Genomic DNA, 13,130 nt, shown 5'->3' on the forward strand with positions numbered 1-13,130 from the left:
CCCCTGTGTATTAGTATGCTATTGCTGTATAACAAAGTCTCTTGAAACTTAATGGCTTAACATAATAACTACTCATTTAGCTCGTAATTCTGTGGTTGGTGATTTAGTCTGAGCCTTGGTAGGTAGCTCTGTTTTGGCTGGGTTCTCTCATGTGTCTGGGGTCAATTATAGGTCATTTGAGTAGCTCTGTTATAGGATGTTGCCTGGGGTATTAGTGAGGCTGCTTTGTGTCTTTCATGATCCAGCAGGCTGCCTTGGGCTTGTTCATGACAGGGAACATAACAGTAATATGGTTCTATGTGCATGCATGTGTACATATGAGAGAAGGAAGGAGGGAGGGAACAGGAGTATACAAGGTCTCTTGAGGTCTAGACTGGGAGCAAGCATACTTACTGTCTTTTCTGCAGTGTTTGATTGGCCAACAGTTCACAAAGGCAGCTGAGATTCAAGGGTTGGGAAAAGAGATTGTACCTCTCAATTACAAGGGGGTGTGAATTGTAAAAGGGGTGTGAATACCAAGAGGGAACAAATGCAGCCAGTTTTGTAACATTCCAAGTGGAATTAGTGTTCACAACTGTGGGGTTACTTTTCCTAGGAATTGTTTAGAGGTTGAATCTTGTGTCTCTGGGGGATTTTTCATTGAAGTTTTAAAAATCATAGGCCTTCCAATCCTACATTTAAGGCTGGCACCCTAAAACAGACTTTTAATGAGAGCTTTACCTGTATTATTTAGTTATTTAGATATTTATAAAACCTTTTTTAAAAGATGTTTGTTTATTTTTGAGAATGGGGGTAGGGGCAGAGAGAGAGGGGGCCAGGGGATCTGAAGCAGCCTCCATGCTGACATTAGAGAGCCCAATGCAGGACTCGATCTCATGAACTGTGAGATCATGACCTGAGCCAAAGTCGGATACTTAACTGACTGAGCCACTCAGGTGCCCTTATAAAATGTTTTCTTAATTTTTTAATTTATTCTACTTTAGCAGTCTTGAAAATCAGCACAAGAATTTTTGTAGCCTTCATATTAAAAAAAGCAACAACTTTCCCCTCAAAGGGGTATTGAAATGAGATACATATTTACTATTGTAAACATACTTTCTCTGGAAGTATGTAAACATACTTTCTCTAGAAGTATGTTTAATGATAAGCTAGATATTTATTTTCTTTATGTTGAGTTTCTTTAATCTAGAATTACTGCTTTGATAACACTTCTGGAATACTTTTAAATTTGGTGGCTCAGAGTACTTTATTAAATTTTTTTTTAACGTTTATTTTTATTTTTGAGACAGAGAGAGACAGAGCATGAACAGGGGAGGGGCAGAGAGAGAGGGAGACACAGAATCGGAAACAGGCTCCAGGCTCTGAGCTGTCAGCACAGAGCCCGACACGGGGCTCGAACTCACGGACTGTGAGATCATGACCTGAGCCGAAGTTGGACGCTCAACCAACCGAGCCACCTAGTACTTTATAACCAAGGACTTTACGATGACTGAGATCAGTAACACACTTCATGTCCATGGCCAAAATGTTTTCATATTTTGTACTAGATGACATGGCCAGTAGAGAAAGAGTCTGGATTCAATTTTATATGTATATGGTATATCTTTTCTTATGCAAAATACTACTTACTGTATTTTGTGCTTTTGGAGAATTAAAGATAAGTAAGATCTCTGCCCAAAACTTAGTGGAGGAACAAAAACTTGCAAGAATAACTCCTATACATGACATATTAAAATAAATTGTAGGGCAAAGTGCTAAGGACATAGCAGTGAAAAACTGTGGATTGTAATATGGAGGACTTGAAGAGACATTGATAGAGTGATATTTGAAGAGGACCTTGAAGGTCTTTAGGATTTTGAATTTAGATATAACAGCTTGCAGATGTGCATTTTATGTGGTCAAAAGAGTGTTTTAAGATATTGAATTTGAATGCTTTTAGATGGGCTGTATACCTTCTAAGTTCCCAACCTTTTTCTACCATCATTGTCAGATTCGTTCCTTTAGATTTTCGACTTTGCTCATATAGCATTTGGGTTTGTTACTACACATATCAGGTGAAAGGGGCACAGTATGTTTAGACCACTATGAACTTAATCAGAAGCATCAAGGCTGATACCTGATGCTCACTCTATGATTTCATCTTGAAGGTTTTCTAGAAGTAGAGCTGACAGCATATTCTAAAATACATTTCGATGAATTGAATCTTTCAGCATTTAGTTAGCCTTAGTTGATGTTTTTTTGTTATTATTGCTTTGTTCATAGAAAACATGTTTTCTGTTTGTTTTATTGCCTTTTTTTCGGTCAGTGTTTAATTTTATTATGTGATTCAAATGAATTATCACCAAGTTTGCCCATAAGATTCACTGCAAAATGTTTTAATATCAAATTTGAAGTTGGTATTTTTTGATATCTCACTGTCTTGAGAGTGAAGAATACCAGACAGTAACCTTGAACTGTTTGAATGACTTTAATATTCATTAAATTGCTCTAGCTAACAAGTTGGAAGTTACCAGTATTAAAAATAATCCCATTTGGTAAATTACAGCAATACACTATTAGACTTTAATTACATTCAAGTCATTATGAATAATTCTTTAAAATTTAGAGATGGCTCTGGAAGATCTTGTCTTTTCCTTGTAATTACAAATGTTTTAAGATGCATAATTTGTGTTAGTATTTTCTGTAGAAGTTTTGGTTTCTGCTTCATTTATCTCTGAGCAGTTTTGAATTATAACACATATTTGAACTAGTGAGAAAAACAATTTAACTCCAGCTTAGGTGAATTTCAAATTATATTTATGTATAAACCCTTTAATCCTAAAGGATTTCTTAATAAAGAGAATCTGTCATATTAAGATATTAAGAAAATGAGTTTTAACTGGCAAGAGTCTCTTGAAATTAGTAATCATTTTTATGGATTTCAAACCTGATTTGAGTAAGTGGGTAGTAACTCCAAAGACTATGGACTCTTTTTATGCTAGTTCTTTAACTGTATTTCTTGTAAGCTTCTCTTATTAAAATTTAAAAAGTTAAGGACTAGCAAAATACTAAGTCAACTGGATTTTATTTTAATATTAAACGAAATGAAAGTAAAATTATAGAAAATTAATAACAAAGAGTACAAGTTCCTGTACTAGGAGCTGTTAACATATAAAGCTGAGTAAGATACCGTTTTTGTTCTCTAAGTGCTTATAGTGGCAGGAGAAATGTGTGCCTAAATGGATAGATTACATTTTAATAATCCATTCACTCTCCTTCTTTCCTAGATAATTATGTAAAATTTTTCCTTTCTTCCCCAAACTTTAACTCTTTCCTCCCTGTTATTTCTCTGTGATCTTGACTTTGCTTTTACTTAACTGAGAAAATAGAAGCTATTACATATTTGAACCACCACATTTGCCAGTGGATGTGTATCTGCCTTCCTTCCTGGTGCTTTAAATGAACTTTTTAGGTTTATCCCTAAGGCTGAGTCCTCTACTTGTGCACTGGATCCTCCCCTTAAAATACTATGCATTCCACCCCCCCCCCCCCCCAATTGCATCATCTTTATAGGGACACAAAGATGTTACATTTCCCATCTTAAAAAAAAAAAAAACTCTTTCTTGAACCCACATTTCCCTCTAGTTCTTGTTCCCTTTTTCTGATCCCCTTCATAACGTATTTAGAAAGAGTTGATTTTACTCATTATATCAAATTTCTTTCCCCCATTCTCTCTTGAAGCTACTACTCCATCTCTCCCACTCTTTAAGTGTTTTTCCCTTTGGTGAAGGTGACTAATGACTGCCATATTGTTAGATCCAACAGCCAATTCTTTGTCATCATTTTACTTGATTTATCATTGGCATTGACAAATCTCCCTCCTCTTTGAAAGGCTTTTTTCTTTTGACATCTGAGTCACCATTCTCTCTTGCTTCTCTGCTCCTTCTTGGTCTTACTTTAAGTAGAGCCTAAGACCTTGAATGCCTTTCATTTAGCCTTGCAGCTAGATAAATCTGTCAGGCCTCACACACCTGTTATCCAGAGGAGTTGGTAAAGGATTAAACCTTTCTGTTTTCTGTCCTCTTTTGTAAAGTCACACCTCTCTGTCCTCAGCCAGGCTTTGTTTAATTTCTTCCCAGTAGATCTTTACACTGTAACTCTGTAAACCCCTGTAATAGTTAGCTATTGACATTGCCACAATATTCTGTTCAATAAACACAGAAATCTCAGTAGTATATAATAGTAAGCAATGGCCTTTTTTTCCTCATTCACAGATTTGCAGGTAATCTGGGGAAACTCTGCTTCAGGCTGTAAGTTAGCTTGTTCTGCTCTATGTATATATTCCCTTTTTCCTGGGACTAGCCAGGACATGGCCTAAGTAAGCTCAACCAACAAGGCACATTTTAGTCTCTACTTGTATCATGTAGATGCCATACATTGGCTAAAGCAAGTCACAAAGCTAAGTCCCAAATCAAGGGGTGGGGAAATATACTTCAGCCATGTAAGTGGATGGTGCTGCAGTCATATGACAAAGGGCATATGAAACAAGGAGCGAAGAGTGTAATCTACTCCATCCCTATTCCATGGTTAACTGCTCTCATCTTCCCGATCTCTAGTATCAGAGTGTCCCAGGGCTTAGTACTTAGACCTCTTTTCTTCTCTGTCTGTACTTACTTTCTAGTTGACCTCATCCAATCCCTTGACTTCGACTGACATCTTTGTCTGACAGTAACCAAATTTATTCATCTTGGACCTTACCCTGAGTTCTAAATTAGGTACATAATTGCCTGTTAAACATATCTATTGGATGACTAGTGGGCATCCAAGCAACATTTCCAAAACTGAGCATCTAGCTTCCATAATTCCTTTTCCCCACATTTGCCCATCTTCCAGTCTTTCCCATTTCAGCAAATGGCATTACCATCCTGCTAGTTGTTTGGCCCCCAGACAGAATTTCTTTCATATTTTACACGCAGTTCCTCAAAATATCCTATTGGCTTTGTGCTCAAAATATATCTAGAATTTCACTACTTTTCATGCCCTCTACTATCACCACTGTAGCTTAAGTCTTGTACATCTCCTGCCTCCTGCCTGGTTTCCCTGCTTTTTTCTTTGCCTCCATATTAGTCTGCTCAGGCAACCATAACAAAATCCCAAAACAGGGCAACTTAAGCAACACATATTTATTTTCTCAGTTCTGGAGGCTGGAAAGTCTAAAATTCTGGCCAATTCTGTTTCTGGTGAGAGCTCTCTTCCTGGCTTGTAGATGACTGCCTTCTTGTTGTGTCTCAAATGGCCTTTTGTGCAGAGAGAGAGCGAGCGAGCGAGAGAGCTCTGGTGTGTCCAACTCTTATAAGGACAAAAATCCCGTGAGAAAGGTTCCTACCCTTAATGACCTCATTTAATGTTAATTACTTCCAGAAATGCCCTGTTTTCAAATACAGTTGCACTGTGGGTTAAAGGTTCAACATATGAATTTGGGGGTAAGGGATGGACACAAACATTCAGCCCGTAACAGATTCTTTTCAATCTGTTTTTAACAAAGCAGCCATTAAACTAAACCAGATTATATCACTTTACTGCTCAAAAAACTTCCAGTGGCTTTCCATCTCACTGGAGCAGAAGCCCAATTCCTCACAGTGGCTGACAGGTGTCTTATACAACTTAGTTCCACTGCCTTTTTGAAGCCACCTCTAACTATCCTTTGCCATTTTTTCACTTAGCTTAGCCCTAGTGGTATTGTTGCTCTTGCTGGAACATACCAGATAAGCTTCTGCCTCAAGGTCTTTGCTTTACTAACCCACATGACTTCTACCTGTGCTTTCTTCAGGTGTCTGGTCAAATGTTACCTTACCAGGGAAGCCTTCCCTGACCTATCTGACTCACCACTCAAGCAGCTTCTTTTCCTTCCCTTTAACTGAAAATCCATCTTCCCTATTGGGATACCATATTCCCACCAGCAATCTCAGGCCAGGCTACTAGGCACTATGCTACATAAACAAGATGATTTGTTCCCTGTCCTCATGGAGTTGAAGGATTAGTAGAGAAAACAGGAACTAAAACTATAAATGAAAATTACCAATTGTATTAGTGCCATAAAGGAAATACGCTGGTTGCTATGGTTTTGAATGAAGGCATGGGGATGTCTCTCTTAGGATGTGCCACTTAATTGGTCCTAGCCCAAGATGGTTTATAAGAAAGAGAATATACATAGAGAGAAGTTGAATGAATACTCAGAGAATTTCTGGAAAAAGGAAGCATTATAAGAGGGGTGCAAGATAGTACAGTTACATATAATCAGTCATTTACCATGTATTTATGGGGTGCCTGCTTTGTGCCAGGCATTGCCTACTATGTGCCAGAGAGTATAGTAGTAACAGAATAGAAATTGTGCCTATAGAAGGGAAGATGACTCTATAAAGGTATGGAGTAAAGAACAGTGAGATATGGGAGAGGAACTCAAAGTTATAGCAGTTCACAGGAAATTTCTTTGGTTGGCTGTTTTATTGCCAGGTTGTGGAAGAGTGTGTATTTTTATGTAGAGTGCAAGGATCCAAAGAAGAGACTGAAATTGAAGATGCAAGAGAAAGGGTGAAGATACTTCATGAAATTCAAGAAGTGGCAGGACGTGATAGATAAGAGCAAAGTAGAGGATTAGCTGTAAGGAGGATAACAGAAGAAAGGACAGGTTAAGACAGAGGCTGGAATTACCTTACGTTAAATAGAAAAGTCTGCCTTTGAATAGGAGGAACATTATTTCTGAATTATTTGAAGACACATTTCTCTTATGCCACCCCCCTCCTCAATCTGAACTTTCTTATAACCTTCAGCTATTCTTCACATGATGTTTTTCTGTCTTTTGTCATTTGGGACCCTCTTCTCTGGGTAAATTTCAATCTGTCAACGTTCCTGTAAAAGTTTATTACCTACAGTTGAACACTGTATTCTAGCTATAGTCTAGCTGATGCAGGATACAAAAGAACAGTTTCTTCCCAGCTTCCTCTGAAATCATGTGCAGTAAAACCTTGGCTTGTGAGGATAATTTGTTCTGGAAATGTGCTTGTAATCCAAAGCACTTGTATATCAAAGCAAATTTCCCCATAAGAAATAATGGAAACTCAGATGATTTGTTCCACAACCCAAAAATATTCATATGAAAATGATTAGTTCTGTAACATACTACAAAATAATAAAGAAAATACAAAATATAAAGAAAAATAACCAAATTAACCTGCATTTACCTTTGAAAACCTTTATGGTTGGTGTGAGGGGGACAAGAAAGGAGGGTTATTGGGTAGGACGACTTTCACTGTCACTAGTGGAATCACTTCTATCTGTTGGCTCAGTGAAATAAGTCTTTTTCTTTTCATGCAACTTTAACAGGGAACTTATCCAGTGACACTTGCTTTTGCTTCCTTTTGAGGATTTCGCAGAAATGTGAATTGCACTGTTGTGAAATAGATTCATCACTCTCATTGCTACAGCCTTATTTGGGTGGTGCTTTCCTACAAAATTTTGCATTGTTTCCCACGTTTCACACATGTCCCTAATCTCATTTGAAGTGTGGGATTGCTCCACCTTTTTTTCCTCCTGCTCTGCAGATGAGATGCAGATGTGGACTTATAAAATCTTGCAATTTCAGCCATTCACATACCTCATTTATACTTCTCGATGACTTCCGTCTTCACTTCCACTGTAATCATCTCCTTCTTACTGCCTGTCTTTTCAACCTTTTTCTGCATGGCCATTGTATATGCTCCCTTGGATGGTGACTACAGTACAGTATTAATAAACTCTTGTCATACACTGTATTTAATGTAACTGGCAATAAGGCAACAGAGGAAAGGGTCTATGTCTGTAGGCAGCCTGACCTAGAATGAAGCAGAGCATTCTTAAACTTATTCTTGTATGGAAAAGTGAAAGACTGTCCGTCAGTGCTTTGAAGTGACAAAAAATACACTAGTGCTAGTTGTGGGCATCTTCCAACGTTCTGAAAAATCATTGATTTCTGCCAAACATCATGGCCTGAGACCAAGCATCTGAGCTTGGGAGATGATCACCCAGAGTCTGCAGCAAGACAGAGAGAAGAACTATTGGCTCAGTTGTGATCATATGCCATTTGGCATCACTTATTACCTGTATTACAAGACATCATTTGTTAAATTAAAAATTATTAGAAATGGTTGCTTGTCTTGTGGAACATTCACAGAACAAGTTACTTGCAATCCAAGGTTTTACTGTATTTATAAAGGCTAGGATGTTCTTATCTTTTAAATTCTTTTATCCTAAGAGATGCCCATAGGGCTAATTGGTACTAGCCAGGGTGCCTGTGGTTGTTACTGCCGAGTTAAATGCCATTCTAGTTGGCTTTTCGTTATCTCCGTTGAAGTTATCTTTATTCACAGGTTCTTATTTCTTACAATAGTTATGGGTCTTGCTTCTCATAGTTTTCATCTCCACTGGTACCTGTGCTATTTTATCTGCTGATCATCACACAGTCTTTATAACTTGTCATCTTTGTTCTGTTTTCTCCTTTAATAAAGAACTGGTCTTCCTTTATCTGGTCACTCTCTTTTGTAAGCTCAGGAGGACTATGTTAGAGTGTTGAATTCAGAAGGGGGAACCAGTGCAGACAAGCTCTGACATCTCTACATCTCTTTTCTATCTGCTGTTTTGGCAGTCTGGTGGAATACATAACCCAAGAAACCATTTTAAAACACCTTGAAATTCTGTATAAAATATAACAAAGATCTCTTTATATGTGTGATTGAACTTCCCACAGAAGCCACAGGAATACATAGGGCTAAAAACAAAAAGGAAAGAAAAACTCTGGACTTAAAACATGGTTTCACCCTTTCCTATCCCTTATCTTGTTTTTTCAGCTTTGGTGCTACTGAGATTTGGCCTTAATAGACATTTCAATCAATAAGCTAATTTCTTTTGCCTTCCTCAGCAATTCAACTATTGACATTACTATGTATATCATTTTATTTTCTGTCTTAGCTGTTTTCATTATAACTTGTGTTCAGAGGGATTTTTCTTTAGCAGTGCTGAGATATGAGTGCTTCATAGCTCATTACTGGATAAATTTTTAAGTGTTACTGTATTATCAACCACATAACTATCTGTTTTATCTATCTTGGAAATTATATTTTATTTTATTTCGCTTTATTTAATTTCATTATCTTATTTTATTTTTTGAGAGAGAAAGAGAATGCATGCAAGGAGGGGAGAGGCTCAGTCGAAGAGAGAGAGAATCTCAAGCAGGCTCCACACTTAGCACAGAGCCGACGTGGGGTTAATCTCACAACCCTGGGACCATGACCCAACCTGAAGTCAAGAGTCAGATGCTCAATCAACCGAGCCACCCAAGAGCCCTGGAAATTATGCTTATTTTAAATGATTAATTCAAAAAATGGAGAAATATAATCCATGAGAAAAGCAGTACCAAAATCCTGGGGTTGAGAGGATTTGGGTTCACCTATTTCGGTGCTATTTCTTTGTTATTTCTTTGTATTCCACTTGCTTAGCACATGTTTTGGACTAAATATTATTTCATGAAAATACAGTTTTTCAAGATTTGGCGAGTTATGAATTATAGATTTGGAATAGAGCACTGAGAATGGTACTAATTTGAATGAGGGTGATAGACGCAGACTCAAGGTAGGGTGTGGTAAACTGGAGAATATTCTGTAATTAACCTGTATTTTGATAAGGAAAAGTTCATAGATGTGACATATTTAAATTTCATACTGTTTATGATTAAATGTAATACCAGGAAATGGTTCCTGATATCACTGTTTACCTTAAATTTATGAGGACAACCCATTCCATTTTGACAGTTCTCATGTTCTCTTACTAATTACAAAGAAGCTAATAACCTTGGATTTGGAAAAATTGATTAATTTTTTTTCACGCTAAAAATATGTTTATCATCTGCTAACCTTTTCTAGTTTTATTCAAGGAGTCAGGGTCTCCTTATCCATTGTATAAAAATACTAGTTCTATTTAACATAACCTTTTTTTCTTGGAATAATGTAAAGGAGATTATCTATGCACACATACACACACACTATATATATATATATATATATATATATATATATATATATATATATATATTTATGTATAATTTTAAAATATTAAAATCATTGAGACTTTTAAAAAGTTTTCTAATTGCGTTTTAACAACAATAATACTCATTATTTTATAAGTAAATAAAATGCTTTTTAAGTCTTATTTGTTGTTTATCTTGTTTAGCATTCCCAATAACCCTATCTAGTTTTTAATACTTTCTTTATTTACAAGCTATATGAATTTTCAGAGATATTAAGTGATTTTCCTAAAGTTATATAGCAACTGAAAGCTAAACTGTCACTGGAACCCAGGTCTTTTACATCTGCTTCCTCCTGAAGAATTGTTTATTTATAGTGAAGTTTACATAATTTCATTTCCTAGAATAGTCCATTTCAGTGCCTACAGTGCCCACTCTACTGTATCAGAGTATCTAGGAAACCAAATTAGTACAAAAAAAGTAGACATTATTGTTATATTTTTATTTTCTTAAAATTTTTTTTTAACATTTTATTTTTGAAAAACAGAGAAAGACATGGTGTGAGTTGGGGAGGGCAGAGAGAGAGGGAGACACAGAATCTGAAGCAGGCTCCAGGCTCTGAGCTGTCAGCACAGAACCTGAAGTGGGGCTTGAACCCACAAGTGGTGAGATCGTGACCTGAGCCAGAGTCAGCCACTTAACTGACTGAGCCACCCAGGTGCTCCTAGTGTTATATTTTTAAATATTAGACTTAGCCTTCTCTTAATCATTCTCTATTCAACATTACTTCTTGGACCTCTAGTCCTTCTGAATTAAATTCATGGAAAATTCTCTTTTTAAGGATCTGTAGTAATCACTGTTTGAAAATGTCTTTATTTTGCTCTCATTCTTTGAAGATAGTTTGGCTGGCATAGAATGCTAGATTGGTAGTTATTTTGTCTTGACACGTGAAGATGTTATACTTTCTTCTGGTTTTATTGTTTTTGTGGAGAAGCCAGCTGTTGATCTAATTTTTATTTTTAGACAGTTTTTTCTCTTAGGATGTTTTTAAGGTATTCTCATTATCTTAGGTGTTCTGTAGTTTGCTGTAATATATTCACAATGTATTCTTATCACTTAACCTTGCTTGGTATTCCCAGAATTGAATATTAGTATCTCATTAATTCTGGAAAGTCTTTAGTCTTTGAATTACTTATTCCTGTCCTCTTCTTCTAGAACTGAGTCTTACTCTATTCAGTGTTTTACATTTTCTGTCTCATGTTTCTTTGAATTGCATTATGTACTTAAAAAAGAAATCCACCATCCAGTTCAGTACTTTTTTTCCCAGCTGTATCTTATCTGTTATTAAACCTTTCTATTTAAAATATTATGTTTTCCATTTTTAGAAGTGCTATTTAGTTCATTTCAGATCTGGCCAGTTTTAATACTCCTCTTGTTCTTTAGTTATATTTGATATCTTCTTTTCATGGATCATATATATTTTTTGTATTCTGTAGCTGACCATCACATAACATGTGAAGTTTTTATAGGTTTTATTCTTTTATTCTTGCTCATGGCTTGTTTTCTTTAATGTTCAGTGATTTCTGATTTTGAATTTGTGTTTCTTAGACTTGATCTGTTGGAACTCTCAGAGGCCTGAGTTTAAAGTGTATTATTTTCACAATGGATTTGTATCTGTTTCTGCTAATAAGCATTTATATTTGCCTTGGTACTACAAACCCAGGATCACTTAATTCTACATTTTTCACTCAGGATTGGAGGGTTAGGGGAGCACAGAGATTGTGTAATTTTGATCCCAAGACCATGTGAGGGCAGAACTGTGGTTAGAAATTCTTAGGGGGAGGGTGTTATTTTTGCTACTACTGTACTCCACTTAGAACTATGATCTAGATAGGAATTTTTAATTTCTCCCTCTGTGCAACACATTTATTATTTTTTTTAACTAAGGATGTTGTCCTTTACAGATTTTAGGTTTTATTTTTTTAAAGTAATCTCTGTGCCCAACATGAGGCTGGAACTCATGACCTCAAGATAAAGAGTTGCATGCTCTACCATTGAACCAGCAATGTGCCCTCCAGAGGTTTTAGATTTTTGCAGGAGCCCTTGATCTATCTCTCAGCTTTCTTGGGCTTCTTTGTCTCCTGCCCTCTCGCACCTTGAGTAGCTGGTTAAAGCCCAGGCACTAGTCTGCCATGGATTGGCAGTTTCCCTGGAACGGTTTCCTGCTCCAGTACTAAAGCCCTGGGTTCATAGTTTCTGTCCCCACTTCCCTTCCCCAGGCTCTGAGGAATTCCATTATTTTTCCTTTTCTTCCCTGTATTTAAAATGTAGTTTAGTTTTTCAGAATATTTAAGGTATGCTATTCCAGGAAGAGTTTTTCTAACATAAAGTCCAAATTTTTTTAAGAGTGGAAGGAAATAAAATTAGTAATCAGAAAATTGCTTGGGAAACACAGTAAGAGTGAAAAGAATTAGATTATTTCAAAGGGTATTTTTCAGAGAATCAAAAAATAATGTATTTGTACCCCATATTGAGATTATTTCTTAAGGAGCTGAATATATTTCCATAGTTTATTTTTCCTTTTGTACAGTTTTATAAAATATTTATAAATTATTTTTATTTCCATTTTTTATTATTGTCTGTACATATCATGACAGTCAAACTATAATTCAGATATATTGCAGTCATGCTTTTTTTTGAAGATAAATTTAGATCACATTGATTCTCAGTCTCCTTAGTAATGCATTTGTAAATCATTTTAGAGTGGGTTAATTATGCAATAGGATTTTATTGATTAACAAAGCTTTTACATTATATATTATTTTATAATGATATTTTTACTTTGAACTGAGATTAGAATCCCACAGTAGAGATCAGTTTTAGTACAAGGAGACAGAATTGCCATAATGACATTATTCAATTTAACACACATACACATATGCAGGAGGACCTGCATTGGATTTTGTTCTTAGAATTTCTTCTTTTATTCCATAGTACCTTTCTGTCAGGGTGTGTTTAGATTACAGAGAATATGTACAAATACATAAAGTCACAGGATTTTTTTTAACTTGTAAGCATTCCTAATGCAACTGTGCTT

At 36.0% G+C, this 13,130-nt stretch overlaps 1 protein-coding gene across 14 annotated transcripts in view; it reads left to right on the forward strand.

Annotated features, from left to right (window-relative positions):
• ANKS1B (ankyrin repeat and sterile alpha motif domain containing 1B) overlaps nt 1-13,130 on the forward strand; it is a 1,084,349-nt gene that overhangs the window by 178,648 nt on the left and 892,571 nt on the right. The window lies entirely within an intron of this gene.

This window comes from Neofelis nebulosa, chromosome 8 (genome assembly GCF_028018385.1).
Source record: "Neofelis nebulosa isolate mNeoNeb1 chromosome 8, mNeoNeb1.pri, whole genome shotgun sequence".
Taxonomy (NCBI): domain Eukaryota; kingdom Metazoa; phylum Chordata; class Mammalia; order Carnivora; family Felidae; genus Neofelis; species Neofelis nebulosa.